The 25,387-nt window shown below is 45.9% G+C and overlaps 1 long non-coding RNA gene across 2 annotated transcripts in view; it reads right to left on the reverse strand.

Moving 5' to 3' along the window:
- The window catches only part of LOC141996589 (uncharacterized), a 60,532-nt gene extending 42,393 nt beyond the window's left edge, over nt 1–18,139 (reverse strand). The window contains exons 1-2 of one of the 2 annotated variants that reach the window (XR_012641571.1): nt 18,034–18,139; nt 15,029–15,116 (exon numbers count right to left, since the gene is read on the reverse strand). This is a non-coding gene — a long non-coding RNA (uncharacterized LOC141996589). Of the gene's footprint in view, nt 1–15,017; nt 15,117–18,033 lie in introns of both variants that reach the window. The other variant, XR_012641570.1, reaches the window with a different exon arrangement.
- Between the last annotated feature and the right edge of the window lie 7,248 nt (nt 18,140–25,387).

The following is a 25,387-nucleotide window of genomic DNA, read 5'->3' on the forward strand; positions in this document are numbered from 1 at the left end:
GTGATTTTTGGGTAAGATCTGATTTGTATATTGACCTGGGTCTGAGGCTTGGTCCTTTGGGATCAGGAGAACCTTTTTTTCTTTTACTGGGGTATTGGTTTTCATAACCATTTATCCCCATAACAAGTGGCACTGGTGGTGATACTGGGAAACTGGAGTGTCTAAGGGAATTGCTTGTGTGACTTGTGGTTAGCCAGTGGGGTAAAATCAAAGGCCTCTCTGTCTGGCTGGTTTGTTTTGCCTTGGTGTGCACAGAAACCCCAGCCTTGGGCTGTAAATGCCCTACTTTAAGCAGTTTGTCCTGAATTGGCACTCTCCGTTGGGTCCCACCAGAACCAGCATCATTACACCCTCCCAGACAGCCCACTCAGCTGTTCTGCCCTATGGTGGAGCTTAAGTGACTAGAAGGTTCTTGCATCCTCGAGCCACACTAGGGAAAATTTTACTCTTCCTAATCAAATACCTGCATATAATAAATGGGAAACCACAGGATTGTTTTTCCAGGGACACATGGACTCTCTGAGACTCAGATCCACAAAAGGTATTTAGGATCCTAACTCCCACTGAAATGAAAGACTCTGCAAAGTGGCTGAGGAACGAAGTAGGGAATGGTGATAGAGGAGCAACATCATGTGCCAAGCTTCTTTCCAGTTGTTCCAATGAGCTTCATCACTCATTTTAATAGACAATAAGACTCACAAGTCCAGAGTCTCTTCTTGCTTACTCCACTATAAATCAGGAATAATTCTCACAAAGTCCAACTCCAGTTAAGTATAAAATGCCTCTGAGTGAAGAATCAAGCCATTATGTACTTAACTTTCTGCACCTAAGTGCATTGCACATTCTTAAAAATTAAGCTTCTGAGTAGTCCAGTTCAATAGGACTATTAATCTGCTTAAGTGTTTTGCTGGATCAGATCTTATTACAACATATATTCTAAGCATGATGGTGTTGTACACATGAAGATTTATTTAGAAATGTTATTTAGCAACATCTTTTAAAAATATATAATGGTTTCATACTGGAAAGGCATTTGGTAAGATAGGGTCTCATCCCAGCTCCTAACTGAAGTCAGTAGTCAAACTTCCCTTGATGCCAGTGTGAACTGGATGGTGCTAATAGAAAATACAATTGATTACAAAAGTAGGAATTGATTGAAAATATAATTATCAAGCTTTAAAAAAAGCTGTTGATAAAATCATCTTATATAAATATTTCTAAATGTTTTTATACGATACAAAATTCTTTAAACATGTGGTTTCAGGGATTTTCCCCCCCAATAATGCAAATACACATACACATTAGCAGGACAATGCTTCATCATAAAGTGATACCATCTCAGCAATTGTATAGTATTACCTGCATTTTTTGCTACCGAATGGATCATGTCACACTACACATGCCCTTAGATTGCCACATACACAACCAACTGAAATTCAAACAACTCATTTTAATCCATTTTCTACTGAGCATAAAAGCAGCAGCCAAAGCTTCCCCTGGACACAGAGCATTGAGCGCACCGGCGATACACAATAGGCTATTTAGCCATAAACCTCTAATTATGAAGGGTCCCAATTCTGCTCCCATTGCAGTCAACGTGGCTTTTGCCACTGATTTCAAGAGGGGCAGAATCAGGCCCAAAGGGTTTTGTGACAGGACTCTAAGGGGGCTAAACCACTGTAAGTGTAAATCGGTGTAGCTCCATCTGGCCCAGAAACAGTCTTCCCTGTCCCTTGCCCAGCTGCAGTGTGAGACACTTCCCCTAGCCTGCTTTTGCTCTGCCCAAGCCAATGAGGGGTCGGCCCCTTGTATGTGTCATTAACCAATACGCTAGCACACTAGTAGAGTTCATGTGCATTTTTGTTCAAACTATGACCAATATTGCAGGAGAAAGAGTGTGCTGAAATAATGTGGCTTAATTGTGCAATGCACTGGTTGTATAAGAATAAAAGCGTTTTCACAACACCGTAGTAAAACTAAAGGGGATATAGCTGGAAATGAATGACACAGGAGGTACTCACATGAACAGTTCCAGCTGGACTGCCAAAGCAGAAGCAGAATGTGTGGAAATATACACATTGTACTCTGTACAGGATATGCCCGCATTCATTTTTGTTTATCACATACATCACTGTGACGCCCACATTTGTGTAGGGAAATTTGACACAAGACCTGCAGATATACGAATCCTTTCCTACTACCCTCTCAATCATTTGTTTTAAAGCCTGGAACTCCAGAACCTTACTGCTTTCTATTTACTGTACATGGTGCCTTTGATCCAAAGAGTTCACGGTGGTTCCAAATACGAACTTGTTATAGCTCTATGGGGTCTGTATATGATGCCCATTTGATACATAGATTTATAGGAAAAAGCTTTCTGGCTCAGATCCTCAAAGGTACTTAGGTGCCAAACTCCCACTGACTTCATTGAAATCAGTGCGAGTTAGGTGCCTAAATATCATACCAGCAAGAGAGTGAGTTTGTGTGTGTGTGTTTTTGGGGGGGGGGAAGGGGGGGGTGAGAACCTGTATTTGTGCTGGAAATGGCCCATCTTGATTTTCATGCACATTGTAAGGAGAGTGGTCACTTTGGATAGGCTATTACCAGCAGGAGAGTGAGTTTGTGTGTGTGGTTTTTGGAGGGGGGGTGAGGAGGTAAGAGAACCTGGATTTCTGCAGGAAATGGCCCACCTTGATTATCATACACATTGTGAAGAGAGTGGTCACTTTGGATGGGCTATTACCAGCAAGAGAGTGAGTTTGTGTGGGGGGGGGCGGAGGGTGAGAAAACCTGGATTTGTGCTGGAAATGGCCCAACTTGATGATCACTTTAGATAAGCTATTACCAGCAGGAGAGTGGGGTGGGCGGAGGTATTGTTTCATGGTGTCTGTGTATATAATGTCTTCTGCAATTTCCACAGTATGCATCCGATGAAGTGAGCTGTAGCTCACGAAAGCTCATGCTCAAATAAATTGGTTAGTCTCTAAGGTGCCACAAGTACTCCTTTTCTTTTTGCGAATACAGACTAACACGGCTGTTACTCTGAAACCTAAATACCATTGAGGCTCTGGGCCTGGAGGCCAAAATGTACCTTTCTCATACAAGTACTTCCAGTGACTCCAATGGGACTGTCCATGGGGGAATTCACCCCTATGCAGAGGGCCCACACAAGGCTCATACAGCCCTTAAATCCTTAAACTAGGGTTTAAGCAGACCCCAAGTGCTATACAGCTCTTGCTCTGGACATCAGAACAGGGTAAATTTCACCCCCAGAGAAGAAGGGGGCGAGAAATATAGTGATCACAAAGTCAGACAATGTGAGAGTCAAGAATAGAAATCACGAGTCGTGGTTTACAGCCCCCTTTTCTAGCAACTTGCTGTGAGGAGGATCTGTGTGTTACATTAATCCCCCTTCCTGTAAATAATCCCCCTAAATTATTTGTAAAATATGTATTATTTTGTGTAGGCACTCAGAAATTCTGATGATGGACACTTTTAAAATGCAGGTAGTAAATATGGCGAAGGAAGGTGCTGAAATCATATTGAATTTCAGTGCGAACTAAACACCTCACTTCCTTAGATGCCTTTGAAATCACAGTCTAATATTTTGAGTCGATTATAGATGCTAAATGCTTGTTAACGTGTAAATGATTTACACTATACAGGGAGAAATCTTTATCCAGCAACCATGGGAGGCAAATTGCAATAATTTTCCTGTTTCCCTTTCACCAGGTGCACACTATGTGATATTCAAGATTAATGCCTTCAAAAAGGGAAACTAGGCCCTAGAACACCAGTATAGATGTAAAAGAGGGGCAGTTCCAGTAACTGAGTCAGTACACGGAGATCCTCAAAGATCAGGGAGATGACAATATACTTTAAACAAGTGATTTGTTGTTATTATCTCTTGTTCCTTTCACAAACACGGCATTGTCTGACATGGCTGTCACTAACCTTGTCAGAATACCTTTCAGGCAACTTCATCACAATTAATTGGTATTTTGCTTCTCCCAAATGGATACCGTTGATGTTAAAGGCAATGAAGTTACTATGTTAAAGAGTAACACTGATTGAATATTTCTGTATTGATTTTCCCTTTCTACAATGCTGTATCTGCTCTATTCACTCTGTTAATCCAGAAAGTACAACACATTTGTTCACTTATTTACACTCCATGTCAACTTTACTTTTTTAAAGGTTACTGTGTGCCAGCCACAGCTACAGCAAGATGAATTCACTTTTTTTATACATAGTTGCTCCTTCACTGCTTTCTTCTTTACTAGCTAGAGTGATGTACTCCAGGCCTGATCCTAACATAGGCAGAAGACCCACTGATGAGTATATGAAAATGGAATTTACACTCTTAGATAGATAATGGGATTGACTGCGCAACTGATTTTATAACAATAGTTTGATACATCATCTAATCATAGAATCATAGAATCATAGAATATCAGGGTTGGAAGGGACCTCAGGAGGTCATCTAGTCCAACCCCCTGCTCAAAGCAGGACCAATCCCCAATTAAATCATCCCAGCCAGGGCTTTGTCAAGCCTGACCTTAAAAACTTCTAAGGAAGGAGATTCTACCACCTCCCTAGGTAACGCATTCTAGTGTTTCACCACCCTCCTAGTGAAAAAGTTTTTCCTAATATCCAACCTAAACCTCCCCCACTGCAACTTGAGACCATTACTCCTTGTCCTGTCATCTTCTACCACTGAGAATAGTCTAGAACCATCCTCTTTGGAACCACCTCTCAGGTAGTTGAAAGCAGCTATCAAATCCCCCCTCATTCTTCTCTTCTGCAGACTAAACAATCCCAGTTCCCTCAGCCTCTCCTCATAAGTCATGTGTTCCAGACCCCTAATCATTTTTGTTGCCCTTCGCTGGACTCTCTCCAATTTATCCACATCCTTCTATCCATAAGTAAAAGCCCATTGATCTCAGTGGTAGCTTTGGCTAAATAAGGACTTCAGGCTTTAGCTAACTTCAGCGTGATTTCTTTAATGGCATTTGCTTTTTCAGAGAAGGAGCCCAAGCTACAAAACTCCCTTACAGCTCTCACTGAGCTGAACTTGCCCATGGTTTGGGGAGGATTTGAAGCTGGGTGGTTGATTCTAGGCTCATGTCTAGGTTTTTTTCTAGAGGGAAAGGGAGATGGGGACGCTCACACTATTAGAAGGACAGCTGAGCACTCAGACCATATGTAAAAAGATGCTCTGGTGGAAACTTTATTTTGAATGCTCTGAATCAACCTCTTTTATCCATTTTATTCTCTTTCCAATATGAAAAAAATGTACTTACGAAGGATAGGGGAGAGTTCAGAACTGCTAAGATTTCTTGGCGTAGTGAGATCTTTATTGTAAAAGGAAACAATTGTACCTTGAAGTTAAGAGAGGCTAAAAATGATCCGTTGTGATCAGCCCACAAGCGGTTTTGGAAACCCTCTTAATAGGACCCTATATATCACAACAAGGAAGGTTGTGTATTCAACAAACTGACTAACCCAGGAAGAGAGGTAAAGACAGAAATAAACACTGGTTACTGGTTGTGAATCACCTTAACATCAGAGCTGCCAAATGTCACTGTTCTACCTTTTAGCTAGAGTGAATGCAAGGAATAGCAGCTGAGAGATAGGAGCAAAGAGGTATAAAGACAATCTGAGGCACGATAGTTAAAAACTAATTGTAACAAAAAGATCAACAGACTAATCATAAAATGAGTTAAGTAAATAGCACTATGGTGAGCCTAAAAGAGAGAGGCATCAAGAAAAGGTGCATTTACCTTGCAATTATTCTCAAAAATAAGTTGCATGTTTAGTGCTATAATGGCAAACACTGGAACCTCCAATGCATAATTACCAATGAATGGAGGTGATTCAGCAGCTTTCAGACATGACACCAATGAGAGACCCTAATAGATACAATGAAGATGAACAGGTGAGTGTTTTACTTTCTTGACAGATTCCAAACTGGGCACCAAGCCTCTTGACAGTAGGTGCATAATAAGCAAATAACAAAATGAGTTGTGTAGTTGTCGAGAAAACAGGAGTGTGACTCAGTACGTCACACTTCAGTAATGCCTCAGTGACCAGGTGTAGAGCTGTGCACGTACTAGCACTATGGACCCTACAAGTATGAACTAGTGAAGCTCCAGCTAACGTTAAATATGGAGAGACACGTGGTTGGCTGGGTATATGGCAAATTTGCCATGATTAGATGGCTCTCCCTATGAGCCCAAATGTTGCCTCAGAACAAATTAAACAACAATCAGTGGCACAGTAGCCCCTGATTTGGTAAAGCACTTAAGCATGTGCTTAAAATTAAGCCCATGAGTAGTCCCATTAAAATGCTTTGCTTAGCTTCCAACCAAAAGTCTACAAAATTAACTTCTGGCACTGCTGGAAGATAGCATTCTGCCCTGGTAATCTGTCAGATACATACAAGAGAATCTTATGTTTTAACACTTTCAGAAGCTAAAATTGGTACAAGCACAGAACTTTCCTCCACAGAAAATGTATGGTTTTCAAGATATGGTAGAATATGAGAAGGGGATCATTTCATTTTGCTAAACTGGGAAATCAAAAACCCCGAAGATCAGAAATGGGACACTGACTAAGTTTTGTGAGTCACTGGGTTCATGAGACAATTTAGAAGCAATTTCTTGGTCTCCTTTTGCTGGCCTGTGTGGGAATGGTATAAAAGGAATCTGTGTAGCTGGACTGCTCTCTATCTCAATAAGGTGGCTGAAAAGTCTTAAAGGTGGTCCTACATGTACGAGATCATTTTGGCCTTTACATAAAGAGCATGTGAAAACGCCTTGTTGGAAAACGTAAATGAAATGAGGAGTGTTGGTAATAAATTAACCACCTTTCGTCCCCTTCCATTTCATTGTATCACCAATAAATGCCTTTTTGATACTTTGCTAACTAGAACTATAAACCATAACAAAACTATGTCTGCTGAATCACAGGAACATGGTTACATTGAAAGATGACTAGATAATGTAGGCTTCCTCTAGTTAGTAGGACTTGCCAAATACCGTCTGCACAAGTATTCAAGTAGCAAGTACAGTTGTTAACGTGCTCCTTGGAACCATCTCGCCTTCCCGCTCATTTGCAATTACAAGGTCCAACTACAGTTACAGGGGACATACCTCATCTGCCAAGCCTTATCCCAGCTCAGCAAGCCCCTATAAATCCCCCCATGGAGTCTGTCCATCATTGCGCTGAACAAGCATTTCCAGAGTCCTGCCTTCCATGGAAAGGGAGTGATTTATAGGGCTTGCAGGAACTTTCTTGGCTGGGAATGGGCCCAGTGGATGAAGCAAGGCCCCTGCAATTGGAGCAGAGTTCAGGTGGGCAGGGGAGTGTGCCAGTTTGGAGCAGTGGGTGAAAAGCAGACTCCTTTGCCCTTACGCTGGACCCTGACACATACCGGCTGGCTCTCAAACCATACTATGACTGTAGTGTCTAGAGCCTCTTGATGTTATAGTTAGACTCTCTGGGCCAAATTTATCCCTAGGGAAACTCAATTGACTATTATAGTCCATTGTGTAAACGTGTATTTTGGCAAATGTTTAAGCACTTATATTGACTTAACCATCCACCAACTCTACAGACAAGTGCTCTTCACTGAGGAGCGGGCCCTTTCTGTCTTTCCTCAGCCACTAGCAGGAGCCCCAGCTCCTTCTCTACCCCCCCTCCTCTCAAATTAATGAAATACCATCCAAGTCCCTAGCCTTTAGCCCCACTCCCAGTGCCAGAGTTTGTCCCTTCTTAGTCGGCTGGCAACAATGCACTCTACTGCCCTGTACTCTTGGCCACTGGCCCCCAAGTCCCTACTGGCCAACTGACCCCTGCTGGTTGCTGGCTTGAGTCCAGGGTCATGAACTGGCAACAATGGGAGGCTAGAAGGCTAGGCTTGGGAAGCAGGGACCTCCAACCTGGGAGGGCACAGACGTGTTCTGGTTATACTGTTTCTGACCTGCTTAGCCTACCGTCTGTCAGAAATCACCTACCCCAGCACAGGATCCATTGCTAGGAGCCTCACATAAACCCCTCACAAGTGGTCTGTCTCCTGCTGAGATGGCTTAGCCAGAGCATTAACAGAGAGGCAACACAGCCTAATGTGGAAATAGCTATTTTGTAAAGCAGCTGTCCACATGGCAGCTATTGATCAAAGTGGGATACCTGGCTGGATTTAATTTTTATTGGAAAATAATGGAAGCAATTATCCAGATGCTATCGCCAGCCAATGACTTCCCACTTCCTACTTTTTTTTCAACGTGAGAGAATTTGGTGCAATACAAGTGCAGGCTAGTAAAGAGGGTGTTTTTTTTTTCTCTTCAAGGTTTTATTTTTCTTGGTCAGAGTTGCAGCTGACCTCCTTTCATACACCCACAAAATAGGCTGCCATTTTTGTGCACAGAAAAATGCCCCTCGAAAGGACTGTGGGCATTTCTGATATGACTCCTCGGATCCAAACCCTCCCCTTTGGGTCAGATCCACTATTGGAAAGGTCCAGTTTTATGGTTCCAGTTTGGCTATGCTCAAAGTCTCACAAGACCAGTCATACTTGTGAGATTTCAGACTAAAATGGTAGAAATTGAGTGCGTTTAGATGCTCTCTAATGAATCTACCACTTTGGCCTAAAATCTTGTGAAAATAGCTCATGAGCTTTGGAATGGTTGGCATCTAAACCCAAACCCTAATTCAGTCTTTACGTCACACGCTGGCCTCTGGTCTGCTACTTTACATCCAGGGCCAAACAGGAGCCTATGGCCCATCTCTAGGCACAAAGCTGCATTTGTATACGTATCTCAGGGAGTTAGCTTGTGTGCTCACATACCCATGTGCATTGCACAGGCAGTTTTCACTGTGTACAAAGGGATACTATGGCTCAGTACTCACCCGTGATGAGCTAAGGGGTAAGGAGCCTTCACACCACCTTTACTGCCCTCCAACGCTTGGGAGAGCAGGAGCCAATTCAAGTCCTGGTTCAAGTTGGAGCCCCAAGTGGCCTGCTAAACTGGCTTTCTGCTTGCGTCGTGCTGCCAGAACAGCACAAAGCAGGCAGAATGAGGCCGGCATCAGGCCTTACATCTGCAAGAGTTGTGTTTGTGTTAATGGAGCCAAAAAGTTGGCCCTGAATGGCCAAAGTGATTGTAAGTTTTAAATTTTAAAACACCCCCCCCAGCAGTCCAAAGTTAACGTCTGGGTGAACTCACGTCTGTTCAGTTTTAGCCCAGCATCTTATTTTGCGTACAGATGCCTCTGTAGCCTTAGCAGAGCACTAGCAGCCTGTGCAGGTGCTACAAGAAAAACCTCCTTTTAATGCAGTTGTGCATCTAGCAATTTATAGCACACCCAGCAAACACACCCATCTAGGAGCTATGTTCAACTAACCAGCCTACTGCTCCTCCAACGCTCCCCACCCAAAGCTATCCTACTAAGCACCTCCAAATTACCAGCATAGCTGCTTCCTACTTGGGCTCTGGGGTAAAGTTCAGAGCTCCAGGCCTCTCACTAGAGAATGCGTCTCTATTTGTCTCCATTTGCTCAGACCTAGGAACAGATGGCAATAAGCGCCTAGTTCACCAAAACTACTATGTTAAACCATAGGAGAAAGGACAACCTTAGAGCTACCTGGGTCAAGGCAATACAGTGCTTTGTAGGTAATTACCTGTATCTGGAATTGCCCCTAGATACAAATCGGGACCCACTGCAGAGTACAGAGCTCTGTTGCTTAGTGATTATGTGGGGATGCCCTTCTGAATAGGCTTTTGGCTAAATCCTGCACTAGCTGATTCCCTTGGAAAAACCTCCCTGAAGCTTCAATCTACTAATTATAATGCGTGGGAGGAGGTGCACAGCATGTCTCAGAATAGGTAATGGGTGGTACTGTCAGATGGAGAAGAGGAAATGCCCTGACTTAAAACAGAGAACACATCTCATTTAAAAAAAAAAAAAAAAGGGCGGCAGGGAAATTGGCAAAAAAATTGGCTTGGTGAGGTTGCTGGGATCGCCAGGGGCAATCTGAAATTAGTTTACATTAGAACAGGTTGCACTTGATTTTTTGACAGTAGTTGTCATGCTTGGTAAGAATAACAAGACGTTAACTCATCCAGCATTGTAGAGCACACCTCACTCATACTGAGGCTGCCTAGAAAAACATCCTTATAAATACATTGCCTGGACAGGGAAATTTTTTAAAACTCTTGAAGCGATGTTAGGGTATGTCTACACAGTGAGGTGATGTGTTCAATGTGGGTGTGATTTCTAAAGTGCACTAACATACCACATATTAATTGATCTGTGTAGACTGCTGGTGCATACTAACAGTTCCCTCGTGCACACCAGCAGGGTCTATAACAACCAATTAATGTGCAACATGTTTGTGTTCTTTAGGAAATCACACCCCTGTAGCGTGCATTATTCCACCAAAGCCCTCAGTATCCATTTTAGGTGTCTTTGAGGAGGATTATTTCAGTTAGTGTCAATTTTTCAAAGAAGCACCAAATGGTAGCCAAGTTTGCTCTCAAAGAGGCATTTGCAGGCACAAAATTTGTTATTTCACCCACAAGTAATCACATTTTTAGAGCCCTGGGCAGATACAAAATTTGTATCTGCATCAGAGTCACAAGCTGCAAACATGGTCCACAGATATCTGCAGATATAAAGCAGATAACTCCAGATTTGCAGGGTGCTATACCTATTCAGTTACCCAACTTGTGCACATATCTCTTTGAGCATAAAAATGTGGAATTTTTAATGCACCGCTTAATATATGTTCTAAACTAGGGAAGGGGTCATTTAAGAAGCAACTGTGAAAAATGTATATTGTTAATTTTTCTGTAGAAAACAGAGAACCCCTAAAACCACATTAATTTCCCCTGAGTCCCCTCTCTAACACTCATCAGGACATATGTACCCTCTGAAACTACCCAAAGAAAAATCTTGGTCCTTGTAAAAGTGGTGAAAAATCATCCTGGAGAATCTCAGGAAACCAAAATATTTCACATTCTTAATTTGTATTTTCTCAGGAAAATGAAAGACAGTTTCAGAAAAAGAAAACTCTTATTTTGCCACAAAAAGTGCACAAATTGGGCCATTTCTCTGAGGAAATGTCAAACTTCCAACAGGTGCAAAGTCATAAAAGTTCACAAAGTTTGTCTCAGAGGCTGACCATTTGCCATCTTTGCTGCACAAAGTTGTTTTTCCTATCACAGAAATAGATAATTCTGCTCTGGATCAAATGTACGAAATACCTCTTTTTGCTTTTCAGCATTTGGTACAAAATTTGTTCCTAACTTTCATTCAGCTGCTAGTGTCTTCAGTAACCTTTCCAAGTTACATTTCAACTTCTACTACAGCGATATGCACACCTTATGCGTTCCTTCAGAACCCACTTGGCACTCTCAGTTCTGAAGGAACGCTAACATACAGCAAACACTATCAGGCAGAAATCACAGGCCAAGTCACTCACCATAAATGTCTCAAGGGTTCCTTCTCTTCTCGCCCTCAGATGCAGGGAGTAGAGGGAAGAACAGACATTTACACACTCACCACCCTGTGGAGAGGAGTTGATGACTCTTTCTTCCCTCTTTCCCTTGACTAGCTCAAAAATGAAACGAGAATGAGAAAGAACAAGGTGAAAAATGAGCAAACCCCCCAGAATTTGGCACTTAGACAAACCTGAGTCCATATTTCTTATCTTCTGCTCTGCAACAAGGTCACACTTGGGCTCTTGTGATAGCTTCCATCTTGAACAATACACATGGGGCTTCCTGAGCTCAAGTGTGTTTGTTGGTGCTGCAGAAGAGCCATATACTCTGCTGCGGCTTGGCACAGCGGTAACTCACTCTCACCAGAATACTATATACCCAGTTCCTCTTATCCTCAGACACTAATCATTGCACCCTGCTGGGGCGCATGCACAATATCTATGGTCAAAACAAGCATAAACTTGTTTATCAAATGACATATCGGCTGTTTCAGAGTTGTAACTTCTGTCTATTCTGTAGCCAAGGCCTGAAGGCACGGGGAACTACAGCTGATCAACACTTCCAGTTTTGGCCTCCAAATAGGGAGGTCCCCATATACACTGAACTTGAGATAAGCCTGAATCACAGCCAGGGATCCGAAGGCCTCTAAATCTTGGGGCTGTGCTCCATCTGAATGTTGCAGTTCAGGCCCATGTCTGTTGAAATGTGATCCTGTAGATGCTTGCAGCTCAACTGAGGCTATGAAGCTGATGGATGAGGAAGTCAACTGCCGAGGATTTCATAAAACTCAAGCAATAGCCAAGTCTGAATTCATACACTAGTAAATGCTAAGATGCAGCAAAGCACAATAATTATGGAAAAACACATGCACAGAATTCTCTGTCATTTTCTGAGTCATCCCTCGTACATCAACATACATGCCAGGGGCAAAGTTTCAGCTTTCGGCGCAGTGACATTGCTAACTCGTGTGATGTAGGAGGTTGCAGATTTCAGCAATGTGACGGCAGTGTTCTGATCCATGGTGATGTGTGCACGGTATCAGTTGTGCCATCCAGTGAAAACCAATGATGACTTTAGGGGAAAATTGACAGACGGTTGTGGGAGAGTTCAGGCATAGCCTTTCCTCCAGCAGGCCTTGGGTGGCACAGAGGTGGGGCTGGAGGCTGACTATCTGTGAGGGTCAGTAATGAGCATGTGCATTCACATGTGGGGTTATGTTCAGCAAAGGCTGCCAGCGGGGCACACTCACCACTCAGCTTGTCATCCAGGTAACCCTGACATGTCCCACTACACACCAAACCCAGGCACCAGAGATGTGGGAATGCATTTCACCTCTCCTCTCAGTGATGTTTAAACCAGCACGCGCTGGCCCAGCTCCTCAGCACAGCTCACTTTGGTGCAAGGAGAGGACTGTGCAAAGGTGGGCATCGGTCTCCTTGGCAATCCCTTAGCTCTGCATAAGCAGTGCTGGGCCAATTCTCCAGCACAAATACTCCAGCCTGGGGGCCATTTTAATTTGCAGTGGCTGCCAATGGTCCTAAGGGGCCAATAGTGCAGCTGGAGGTGACAGGAACGCACCAGCCACTCTTGCTTTCCCCTGACCATGGTCCTACCCTCATGTCAATGACACCAGCATGTCGCCAGTTAGGCAGACAGTAAGTTAGTGATGGATTCCGAATCCCTCCTCTTCTGGAGTCCAGGAGAAATTGGGAGAGAAGCCACTTTCTGAGGTTTGTGAAAGTCCAGCTACATGGGCTTTCTTCCCTTCTTAGCCTGGCCTGGTGTGATGAGCCCTCAATGGCCCTTGCACACTTTCTTCATGGTGTATTATTTTTAAAGGGACGCCAGACGCCTTCTATCTCCCCACCTTCAGCTTTGGGGTGGCCTCATCAGGGACAACTGGAAGGCCAACGTTGGCTCTTCCACGTCCATTTGTGGACAACTGGATGGCCCACATGTACACTCCAGTACAGCAGGGCCCAGTGAGTCCTTGTCCTTGGCCTCTTTGAAATTTAAAGGGCACTCTGGAGCTCAGACCCCAAAGTGAGCAAGTCATGCCTGACTAATCTAATTGCCTTCTATGACAAGATAACTGGCTCTGTGGATGAAGGGAAAGCAGTGGACGTGTTGTTCCTTGACTTTAGCAAAGCTTTTGACACGGTCTCCCACAGTATTCTTGCCAGCAAGTTAAAGAAGTATGGGCTGGATGAATGGACTATAAGGTGGATAGAAAGCTGGCTAGATTGTCGGGCTCAATGGGTAGTGATCAATGGCTCCATGTCTAGTTGGCAGCTGGTATTAAGTGGAGTGCCCCAGAGGTCGGTCCTGGGGCCGGTTTTGTTCAATATCTTCATAAATGATCTGGAGGATGGTGTGGATTGCACCCTCAGCAAGTTTGCAGATGACACTAAACTGGGAGGAGTGGTAGATATGCTGGAGGGCAGGGATAGGATACAGAGGGACCTAGACAAATTGGAGGATTGGGCCAAAAGAAATCTGATGAGGTTCAACAAGGACAAGTGCAGAGTCCTGCACTTAGGATGGAAGAATCCAATGCACCGCTACAGACTAGGGACCGAATGGCTCGGCAGCAGTTCTGCAGAAAAGGACCTAGGGGTTACAGTGGACGAGAAGTTGGATATGAGTCAACAGTGTGCCCTTGTTGCCAAGAAGGCCAATGGCATTTTGGGATGTATAAGCAGGGGCATTGCCAGCAGATCGAGGGACGTGATCGTGCCCCTCTATTCGACATTGGTGATGCCTCATCTGGAGTACTGTGTCCAGTTTTGGGCCCCACACTACAAGAAGGATGTGGAAAAATTGGAAAGAGTCCAGCGAAGGGCAACAAAAATGATTAGGGGACTGGAATACATGACTTATGAGGAGAGGCTGAGGGAACTGGGGATGTTTAGTCTTCAGAAGAGAAGAACAAGGGGGGATTTGATAGCTGCTTTCAACTACCTGAAAGGGGGTTCCAAAGAGCATGGCTCTAGACTGTTCTCAGTGGTAGCAGATGACAGAAGAAGGAGTAATGGTCTCAAGTTGCAGTGGGGGAGGTTTAGGTTGGATATTAGGAAAAACTTTTTCACTATGAGGGTGGTGAAACACTGGAATGCGTTACCTAGGGAGGTGGTGGAATCTCCTTCCCTAGAAGTTTTTAAGGTCAGGCTTGACAAAGTCCTGGCTGGGATGAGTTAGTCGGGGATCAGTCCTGCTTTGAGCAGGGGGTTGGACTAGATGACCTCCTGAGGTCCCTTCCAACCCTGATATTCTATGATTCTATGATTCTATGTGAGCTGCCATATAGTGAAATCCTTGCCTCCATTCACCAGCAAGCCCTTAACCTACCTTGAGGCTAGGAAGAAGCTGGAGCAGCTTGGGAAGGGCGATGGAACTGGAGGCTTATGAGGGAGAGTTGCAGAGCTTGGGGTCGGGGGAGGAGCGCAAATATTTAAGTTATTCTGACCAGTTTCAGGTCTATATCCCAAATGTAGGGCACTTATTGGGACTGACCCTAAGCTCACCGGTGCTGATCATGAATTGTTAGCCTCCTTCCTTCCCCATCACTGCTTTCTTCTGCGTGCTCCACCACTGGCTCTGGTGAGTGTTTTCCTGGGAAAGGTAAAACCTGTAGTTTGGTAACCTCTATGGCTTCTGATTCAAAAGTGACTACATGAATGGATCTGTGTTGTGTACTGATGTATTTGCAAACGTTTGTGTATGTAACTTCCGCCTTCTATGCCTTATGTCAATGAGAGAAACAGGCCACCTACTCACAATCAGCCAGAGGTGCATACTGGAGGAGATGGACCCTTGTAATATATCTGCTTTTTGGCTCTCTGTTGTCTCTGTTATCACACTGTTGTCTGATACGTCACATCCCTCACTTGCTTTCAGTGTAAATTCTGAGGACTAGTTGTGTGGGCTGCAATACTTTAGATGCCAGTGTAATTGAAGTGTGCAGTGTCGTTGTAGCTGTGTTGGTCCCAGGACATTAGAGCGACAAGGTGGGTGAGGTTAAATCTTTTTGTGGACCAGCTTCTGTTGGTGAGAGAGACAAGCTTTAGAGCTAGACAAAAGCTTGTCTCTCTCACCAGCAGAAGTTGGTCCAATAAAAGATATTACCTCACCCACCTTGTCTCTCTAACGTAGTTGAAGGACATGAACATTAGCGTTGCAAATGACAGGCAGTGACTAGCTGGACCTCTGGCGCAAGCATTTCTTTTTTTGTTAACAGGTTTGGGTGTATCATTAACTGGAAAACCTTTCCCAGTGAATACTAACTGCAGCTTGCACAGAGGCCACAATGTGAGCATTCCAGCTCCTTTCTGAAGTACTGCTTGGGAACCAAAGACAATCATTGGCAGAAGACAATTAAGAAACACATATTTCCCGGGGGGGGGGAGCGCCCTCCACCCCCCCACATCTAATAATGTGAAAGAAGGGTGCTCGCTAATGCTCACATTTGAATTTTAACTGCCAACCAGGGTCCCGACCTATGGACCAGGTTCAGAGGTGGTGTAGATGGCTTTGTAAGTTACACATCAATAAGTTAGTGGGAGGGGGCTGTACATTGGCCAGATTCAGAACTGCTGTGCCTTCAGACAATGCGGTTGTGGAGCGGACTCCACTCTCACTGCGTCTGAATTTGATTTCAAAAGAGAATTTCCCATGAAAGAAACACTGTCCTATGTTATATTTTATTCTTTGGTCGGCTAAGTTAAACAATGACAGAGAAAAATAAAGGTTCTTCCCCCTGCCCCCCCCCAACTTCCAGCTGTGTTTCACCCTCTCCAGCCCTTTAACTGGGCTTTGGAGAGGGTGAAACTACCAATACCTGAGAATACGGATTTTTTAAAAAATTGTTACTTTAGTCTGGAATCCCCAGTTTGAAATGATGGCAGCGGTGTGGAAGGTGACTGGCTTGGTTTGTTACAGTAAAGCTGTGTTGTACTTTAGATTACTGATTAACCAACAGCAATGGGGCTCTGCCTTGACCTTTTTTTCATTTGAGCAAATATACTCTTCCCTGCCACTTGTAAACAGCAGGTTCTGGTAACTGAGTCACGTACTCTTCACACCATCCAGGTTCGTTTTCTGTTCATCTCTGTCGAGGGTTTTAGGCACGTTGACTCAGTAAAGCCATTATTTAAGATTAGTAGTAGCAGTAGTAGCAATAACACCACCACTCCTAGGGCACTAGCGATCTGAGGGCCTCCAAGTGCTTTGCAAGCATTAATTAAAGAAACCTCACAGTACTCCATGAAGTAGGTAGTGACTGTTATCCCCATTTTAGAGCAGGAGAAGAGAGGTGTTAGTTCAGAAAAATTCCAGGAGCATGGAAGGGGGCGGACAAAGTTGTGCCAGCTTCCCCACTTCTGCCTCTCTGCTGAGACCATGACTGCTCATGAGGGGTTAGCTTGCCAGTCCCAGCCTAGAGGGGGACAAGGAGGTGGCAGACCAGTCCTATCCCATGGAGTAGTGAGGACAGTGGGCCTGGGGGAAGGCATTGAACTAGTGGCTGGCCTTAGCAGGGATTGGGGCCTGGCTCACTCTGTGCTCATCTCTGGCCCAGGCTCTCATTGCTGCTGTTTCCTGGCTGGTTGGCAGGTGGGGACAGAGGTGCCAGAGGCTGCTCAATACAATCTGCCACCCCTCCTCCTCATAGACCTAGAGTGGCATATTTGGTCTGGCTGCCCTTCCATCAAGAGCAAGTGGTGTTGCAATCTGGCACATGGAGTGGCAATGCTAGTCCCTCAAATTTGGCCTGGCTGCCCCCTATCACAAAGGCAGGGTGGCCAGGCCAAATGTGCCACCCAAGGCTGCTTCCTAAAAGTTGCGGGGGCAGGTCTGGGGGGAGTCAGCTTGCCCCCCAACTATAGTAAATGACACCCCTTGTGGACAACAGAAAGGTTAAGGTCATTTGCAGAAGTGGCCTTTGGGTTTTGTGTTCCTTAGTTGCTGGGCACTGGTTTGGGGTCTGATTTGCAGAGTTGCTGAGCTCATACAGCTCCAGCAGAAGTCAATGGGAGTGATGGGTGCTTAGCACCTCGAAAAAAAACAAAAACAGGCCCAAAGTCTGGGCACCCAGCCTGGCCATGTTAGAAAACTGTGGCCTGAGGACAAAATTGCGCAAGAGGTCAATGGGAGAGATGGGAACTGCACCACAGAGTTTTAGGAGCCTAGCCAAAGCCACTAGAGGCAAAGGGAGTTTTTCCAGTGACTTCAGTGAGTTTTGGATTAGACTTGTAATGGGATTTTCAAATGTGCCTAGGCACCTAGCTCCCATTGAAATTGGTGGACAGGAGGCCCCTCGTCACTTTTGAAAACCCCACAGTTACTGATTCTCAGTACAGCCGAAGAACTGACGGTCTGTCAAGAAGCTGTGTACACCTTGATTGTGGTCCTATGGACACCAACCCCTCAGTCAGGTTTTATGGTAAATCACACTGCATGGGGGAGTCAGACTACTGCAAACACAAAATAAGGAACCTCTTTGCAGCTGACTGCACTAAGGTACATTTCCTACCTGCTCCTTCATTGTCTCTGCCTTCATTCTCCTCACTTTAAAGCTTCGCAGCTGTCAGCTGTTTGTGGTGGCTGAATCTGTCAGGGCGGTTGTAGCATACATCTTAGCTGAAGGTTGGTTTATCCTGCAGTTAACTATTCCCTAATTATCATTCTGACGCATCAGCCACTCAGTAAACAAGGTGAAAGTTTCACATAGATTATTAACCAGTCAATATCATCTGAGATTCTTCATGGTGAAGGGTAATTATTTGCATTAATTACAGATTCCTTGCGGGTAGATTATGTCACTGTATATTCTGGGTTGGATGTACTATAATGGGTGAACGACTTGTTTTTCTTGTTTCTTTGATTTATTCAAAAGATCTTTCCTCTTGTAGACACACACTTCTCCCCCAAACCAAACCTGATGTTGTATTTAGAGGAAGGATGTCCAGTGGTTAGAAAACTAGTCTGCGAATTGGGAGACTTGAGTTGAATTCCTCAAGTTGCCACACTCTTCTGTAGGAATGTCGACACTGCGCACTAAGCCTGGGTGTGTGGGGCCTGGGTTTGTAGCCTTGATGTTTCCAAGCCCATGTCTGAGTGTCCACAATGCAATGTAAACCTGGGTTTACAATTGCTGGACCCAAGTCTCACAACTGTGCTAATGTGTCCACACTGCACTACAAAGACCTTTGGACTTGGGTCTATTGTTTGACTTGTGCCCACACTGCAAAATGACAGGGTTTGGACCAGAGTCACAGCAGGGACTGCCCCTCGCCCCTTACAGAGTCCTAGGAGCTGCATACTTACAGACCCACGTCAGATGAATGTGTGTGTGGATGGAAGGAGCTTTGGGCTCAAACCTGAGATAGAGCCTGGGCTTAGTGTGCACTGTCCTCATACCCAGTCACCTTGGGCAAGTCCCATGGCCTCTCTGTGCCTCAATTCCCCCTCTATAACATCAGGATAATAGTACCCTATACACAAAGATGTGAGGATAAATACATTAAAGATTGTGAGGCTCTCCCATACTAGTGTGATGGGGGGGGTGTTCATCGATCAATATGGTGAGAACTTTGAAACCAAAGTAGAAACACTTTCTCCCCTCACTGACCCCCCCCAAACTCGCCCACCCCAAAAAGTTCTCATTGTAATACCTTGCAGTTGAATATAGCCACTTTCATCCAAGTGGATTAGTGAAGATATTTGTAGTTTTTAAAAGACTCGGCTTAACTAAGTAGCTGTGAACTATCTGAGTTAGTGAAATTTCTGAGCGGCATGCTATGATTTTCAGAAACTGCTGCTTGGTTGAGAGTCCTCCTCCCCTTCTGCTGAGTGTGGCTGGGGATCCAATGTGTAACCCAAATCGCCAACTTTATTTAAATGGTAATTTATGCTGTTCTATGAAATAGGTTCTCAAACACTGGAGGACATAAAACTAACTTCTCTCCTGCAGTTTCAGATTCTCTGTGGTATCCTGTACCCTGAGCCCCTTCTCGACAAGAGGCCAGCCCCAGGTTGGTAGTCAGGTGTTGCTTTCAGAGGGATGGCAGGATCCAGCTCTCTTTAACTTCCTGAAGCTTCAAGGAGTGGTTGGCTCTAAATCCCAAACTCCAGCTATTTCTGTGAAGAAACGTCTCAGTGTCACAAAGTTTTTAGTTGTGCGATTCCCATTAAGTCTTAATGGTTCCCTGCTGCTAATGGCCCATGCACCCATCTGAAAAATCCAGCCTAGTGTCTCACCCCATATATGTCACTTCTGAAAACATCCCAAACACTGTATACACATTCTGGGGTTCAGCTCCTTATTTCCTTTCACTTCCATGTTCTACAGCAGAGGTATCCTTGGGGCCTAAACCCAGGCAGCAGTAGGAGCAAAACCCTTTGCTTGTGAGATCCTGATGGGTGTATAACATGGTCCAGCAACATGGTATCCTGGGGCTCTGTAGACAATGAGGCCAGATTCTCAGCTGGTGTAAATCACTGTTGAAGCTACTGGCCATTCACATCAACAGTGGCCTAGGGAAAAGCCATGTGGCTATGCGCATAGGTCATGAGTTACACGATGCCAGTGCATAAGAGACAATGACTAAGCTGCAAATAACGTCAGTTTCACATGATGGCAGACCAGCAGCAGTGTTTATTTATCCCCTCGGAAGCATGCAAAACCACTCTGTCACAGCTGCCCACGGCCAGGGTTGCGAAAAGGCCCATTCATCCCTTAAGCAAGTGGTCTAGCCGTGGGAGCCAGTGCGTATAAAGCAGCACATCCAGCCTGGCTGCTGATGGGACAGTGCTCAGGTCTCCGTGGAGACAGGCAGGTTGGTGGGTGATAATCAGCCAACCAACCAGTCATGCCTACAGGGCTATGCAGCAGCACGGCGGAAGTCAATGCTGTACGTAGAGAGACCCTCGCACAGAGCGGGACTGAGGCCTAGGCTCTCCCAGAGGCGTGAGCTTTCACTGCAAGAGCAGTTCTATTTTTTTCAGAGTAAGCTTCTAGCAAAGAGACATTCAAAAATGTGAACAGAGGGCCCTTGATGCCCTCGGGCCTCCCTGAGCCTGAAGTAACAGCTCTGCAAGGGATGAATGACCCAATGCACCTCCATGCAGCACTAACTGCAACTAAAGTGGGGGGGGGGGGAGGGCTGTGAACACCATCCCACGAGAGGGCCCTGTGTGTGTGGCAGAAGAACAGTGTAGTAGGCCTGGATCCAAACAGAAACACCCCAGCTGCTGAGCTAGGTACGAGGACTCCTTTGACTGCCACCCCTGCCTTGCCCCCTGCTGTCACCCTCCGCTGCAGATTCACAGGGAACCCTCACACCATGGCATGTCTGAAGCTCCAGACTGCCTTGTTCCAGCGCTGGCTGCCCATGAATACAACTAACAAGGCACAGACCACACAGTAGATCTCCATCATCAGGCTTCTCTGGCATCCCATCTCCGCTCTTTTGGCTATACATGGTATGCTTGGTTGTAGGTCCTGTGGACAAGAGCACTGCCTTCTTGCCGTAACTCTGTGGGACAGGCTGTACTATACTCACTGTCCCAGAGCACACGCTCACAACATAGGGGAACATTGCAGCAGCTTTGCCTCAGTTTCCCCTCCATCTTCTATGACTTCATCCAGCCTCCAAAACCTTCTGGGCTGCTTCAGTGACTAAGCCCTCCAGCAAAGTCACATTTGGTCCCGTCTCTTCCAGGGTGCCAACACCCACAAGCTTTGCACTCAGGGTTCTTCCACCCCTGTATCCAGGCACACGACAGTCCTTCTCCCCTTTGGCCACAGCAGCCCTCTCACTAGAGCACAGGAGCAGGCCTTTTCACTGCCGATTAGCTCCAGGGGACTACAATATTTCCAGGCAAATCCTGGCCTTCTCGCAGCCCACTGGCCATGGGCTTGCGCAGGCTCCTTCCCCAGGCGTTTGCTAAAAGAGAACTAGCAGCCACACAGGTCTGTAATAGACAGACACCCTGCCCTGCCCTGCCCTGCCCCGCCCCCCCGGGGTCTCCTCCTCAGCTAGGTCTCTGCAGAGAGCTCTGACCAGTCACACTAACTTCCTGCCCTCAGCCAGGCTTGCCCCCAGGGGAACCAGTCACTCCACACTCTTTCCCTGACACCCCCAACTGCTGGGCTTTCTTCCTTTTAAGTCCCACACACTGGCCAGGTGTGGCAGGGTGAAGCTAACTGAACGGGGCTGGCCAGCCCCAGGCCCTAAAGGGGCAAACCCCCTCGTAGCACAGGCCCACTGCCTTCTTTCTTGTCCAGCACCCCTGCGCCTACTGCTGCGTCTAGACAAATAACACACTGGTGCCACAACATCAATAACAATAAAAATCATTTAAAATAATAATGGTTGCCCCGTCCATTGGCTCCACTAAACTTTCAACAATGCACGCTGCCGCCTGAGGCCAGGTTACTGCTGCCCCGGGAAGCCCGAACGCACCTTGGTTTGGGACTATTTTGTGCCGTGGGATGATGGTGTCATTGCACAGAAATGGCTCCTGCCCTGACTCTATCCATTTTTTTGGAACAAGCCGATGACAGAAACCGAAGGAAAGCAATAGAACAACAGTCTCTGCTTTTGCCATTCGCAGTCTATTTTATTACCCAAACCCCTCTGTGAGCTGGCAGATTCACTGCGCTCTATCCTGTGACATCACGTGGAGGCTAGGCCCCTTCTATGGTTCTGACTCGTGTCTGGTGGTTGTGGGGCTCGCCATATTGTGAGCTACATGGGAGCATGCAGCCCTACCACGCAATTAGTTTGATCAAGATGGGAAGGAGAGTCGCCTTTTTAAGGACTACATTATCTCTACCCCTCGCGCAGCTGTGAAGCCAGGGAGGAGGGCCCAAGGAGCTCCGAGGGCCCCACACAAAGCACCAGGACAGTCGCAGTCCCTGCTCTCAGGGAAGTTCAAGGACTGCTGCCTGCGTCCCTGCAGCTCGGGGGTAGAAGGAATGGGGAGGGTCACAGCAAAGGAGCAGTTTTACTCCATGCTGCACTCACTGCAGGTCAGGAGCTAAAAGCTACAGTCTGGCCCAAGCAGTTCTCAGTTTGAGCCCAGTGGGAGGAGTCCCATGAGCATTGTGTACACAATGGCGCCTAGGAGGGACCCCTCAGCAATGCTAAGGGAGCAGCCTGGCTCTGTTCAGCTTCATGTTTGTTTACAGACATTTTTCTCTGAATGGGCAGAGGACTGTGGAACCGCTGATTCATCAGCATCTTTGCTGTCTGTGGCCACTCCACGTGACCCAAGGATAATTTACTTTTCTTGGCTGCTCAGCTTGGTCCGCTGCTGTCTCCATTCCCTCTGACTTCAGGGGATTTGGGTAAGAGCAAATAGCGCTGGGTATCTGGTGAAGCCGTTGAGTTAACTCTATGAGGGAAAACAGAGTGACAAATGAGTGAGCTGACTCCGATGTCGCACCCAGGGGAGGGGCTGTCCCTAAATGAACTTCAGACAGGAGAAGTTTTCTGAAATATGGCCTCATTCTCCTCTGGTCTTTCAACAAATCTCCAGGGCCCTGATCCCCAAACCCACTGCAGTCAAGGGGAGTCTTTCCCATTCAGTGCGGCTTCTGTGGACTTTGCATCAGGCCCCTGTACTGTACTGCATACCCATAAAGGAAACAGAGGGTAAATTGTTGACTACCACACAGGCTAGTCCCAGACAGGATACAATTGTCTCCTGTGCACGTCTCCTGTCATATAACTCCTGCTGCCTCCACCAAAAGTTGGTGCTTTGATGCTTCATTTCCTCTCTCCTCTCCCACTTTGTCATTATCAGCTCCTGTTTTCTGCAACTGACGATAAAAGCAAGAGGAGGATTAAAGCAGGAACGCATTTCCACATTTTACTACGTTTGGTTTCATTCTAGAGCTCTGTTGCTGCCCACCCACATTCCTGTTTATGGTCAGCAGTCCCAACAAGCATGGGAATGCTAATGGCATTGAGATGTCTGACCAGTGCAGGAACTTGGGAGTCTGCCCAGGAAGAATGGCAGAGGACTATCGTCTGTTTGCTGTCACTGTCCCAATTGAATAGAACAGTAAAGACACTGACGGCAACAAAACCAGCAGTCTGGCTTTGTCATCAGCAGGCACACTGACAGCAGAACTGCTACACTGGCGGTGCCCTTGTCCCCCGACAGCACTATAGGCCAGGTCAGAGCCTGTTCTCATGGAAGTTGAGGGCACTCAGCACCTCGCCGTATTGAGCCCTATAAAAATTGCTCTATAAAGGTTACACAATAAAGGTCTGGTCACTGTGCTATATGTTACACATATGGATCAGATTCTGCCACCTGCACACCAAGCTGTACCTTATCCTGTGAATTCACTGAAATCAGTGGAGCTGCTTATGGAACAAAGTACATTCAACCTGAGTGAGGCTAGCAGAAGCTGACCCTAAATTGGCAGTGCTAATATTGGAGATTGGTATGGAACCCCTGAGACGTTCTGAGCACCTGCAACTCCCACTGCAGTTGGGTCAGTTGCAGTTGCTTGGCATCCCTTAGCATCAAGCCCAGGGTTCTCAAAGGAGTAATCCTAAAATCTTGCAAATTGCAATAACTTAATTTTAATCAATAGAGGGAAAAAACTTGCCAAATTGGATAGCAATGCTCATGAGCTCTCACACGATACCTGTGAAGGGCCTGTCTCCCCGGCAGTACATCACACAGGGCTTTTTATCAAACCTGAAAATGTGTATCAGAGCTGCTTTGGAGATTCTGGCTGATCTTCCACCACGTGCAGGCATGGAGGGCAGCAACACACAGAGCCAGGCAGGTGGTTTGGGCCTTCAGCTGACTAAAGGCATCACTTAGTAGTGCCACATCTGATACTATGCTGTAATTTTCACTAGTAGTACAAGAGTCTTTCATTTCACTGACACTCTTTTGTGTAAGAAGCTGTTGCTTGGCTGAAGATTTACAGATCTTTTTGGCTAGTGAGTGAGCAAGCTCCAGGGGAAGCTGTTGTCACTCCTTTTTATCTTCTGATTGGAATGGGCATTTTTAAAAGTTGCTTTTTTTCCTCCCTGCAATGAAGGGGAGAAAAATTGACTTGACATTTTTCACTCTGTAGTAAAACATCCGTTAAGAGCACTGAATAAATTCTGTTCCTTCATTCTGAAGACGCATTGCTCTTTATGGCCTTAGATGCTGCCTTACAACAATAATAACAGGAAAATAAACTATCAACAAAGCAATAAAAGTGCAAGTTTCAGACGAATGGCCAGGAGAGCCACGTAGTATATTTTCAGTGAATGCTTGTCTCAGGGAAGCACGCAGTGCAATACAATTGCTGCAAGCTCCTCCTGTTGGCAGCTGACATTTCCATTCTCAGGCTTTGTGGGTCTCAAAAGGCTAAAGTTAAATCCTTGCTGTTGGTGCCACGCAGCCACTGCAGAGATCTGCTTTCACATGGCTGCTAGTGCAGGGGAGTTTCGGAAGGTTTTTGGATTGGTCTGGACATGGCAGTCTAGCAACTTGCTACAAATAGAAATAGCAGAAGATGGTAGCCGTGTAAAAATATGCCTTGTGTTAATCGTTTGTAGAGAAGTAGCATAGGCAGGAAGTTGGTGAAAAGGATAGACATGCTATTGTTCTCTGCTCTTTGTTATGGGATCCCTCGTGCTCCCTTTCCAAGTCAATGGCAAAACTTCCACTTTGGTACAGTGGCAGCAGAATCTGGCCCAATCACCTTGTTCTCATACATTTGGGGCCATTCTTTACGAGGACAGCCACGTTAGAAAAGCCAGCACTAACCTGTAAGACCAGCTTTATAAAGCTGCCACAATGCCAGGACTGTGGCCCTGCTCCAAGCTCTGCCCTGAGGCCCCGCCCGCACTTGGCCTCTTCCC

Source organism: Natator depressus, chromosome 12, assembly GCF_965152275.1.
Source record: "Natator depressus isolate rNatDep1 chromosome 12, rNatDep2.hap1, whole genome shotgun sequence".
Lineage (NCBI taxonomy): Eukaryota > Metazoa > Chordata > Testudines > Cheloniidae > Natator > Natator depressus.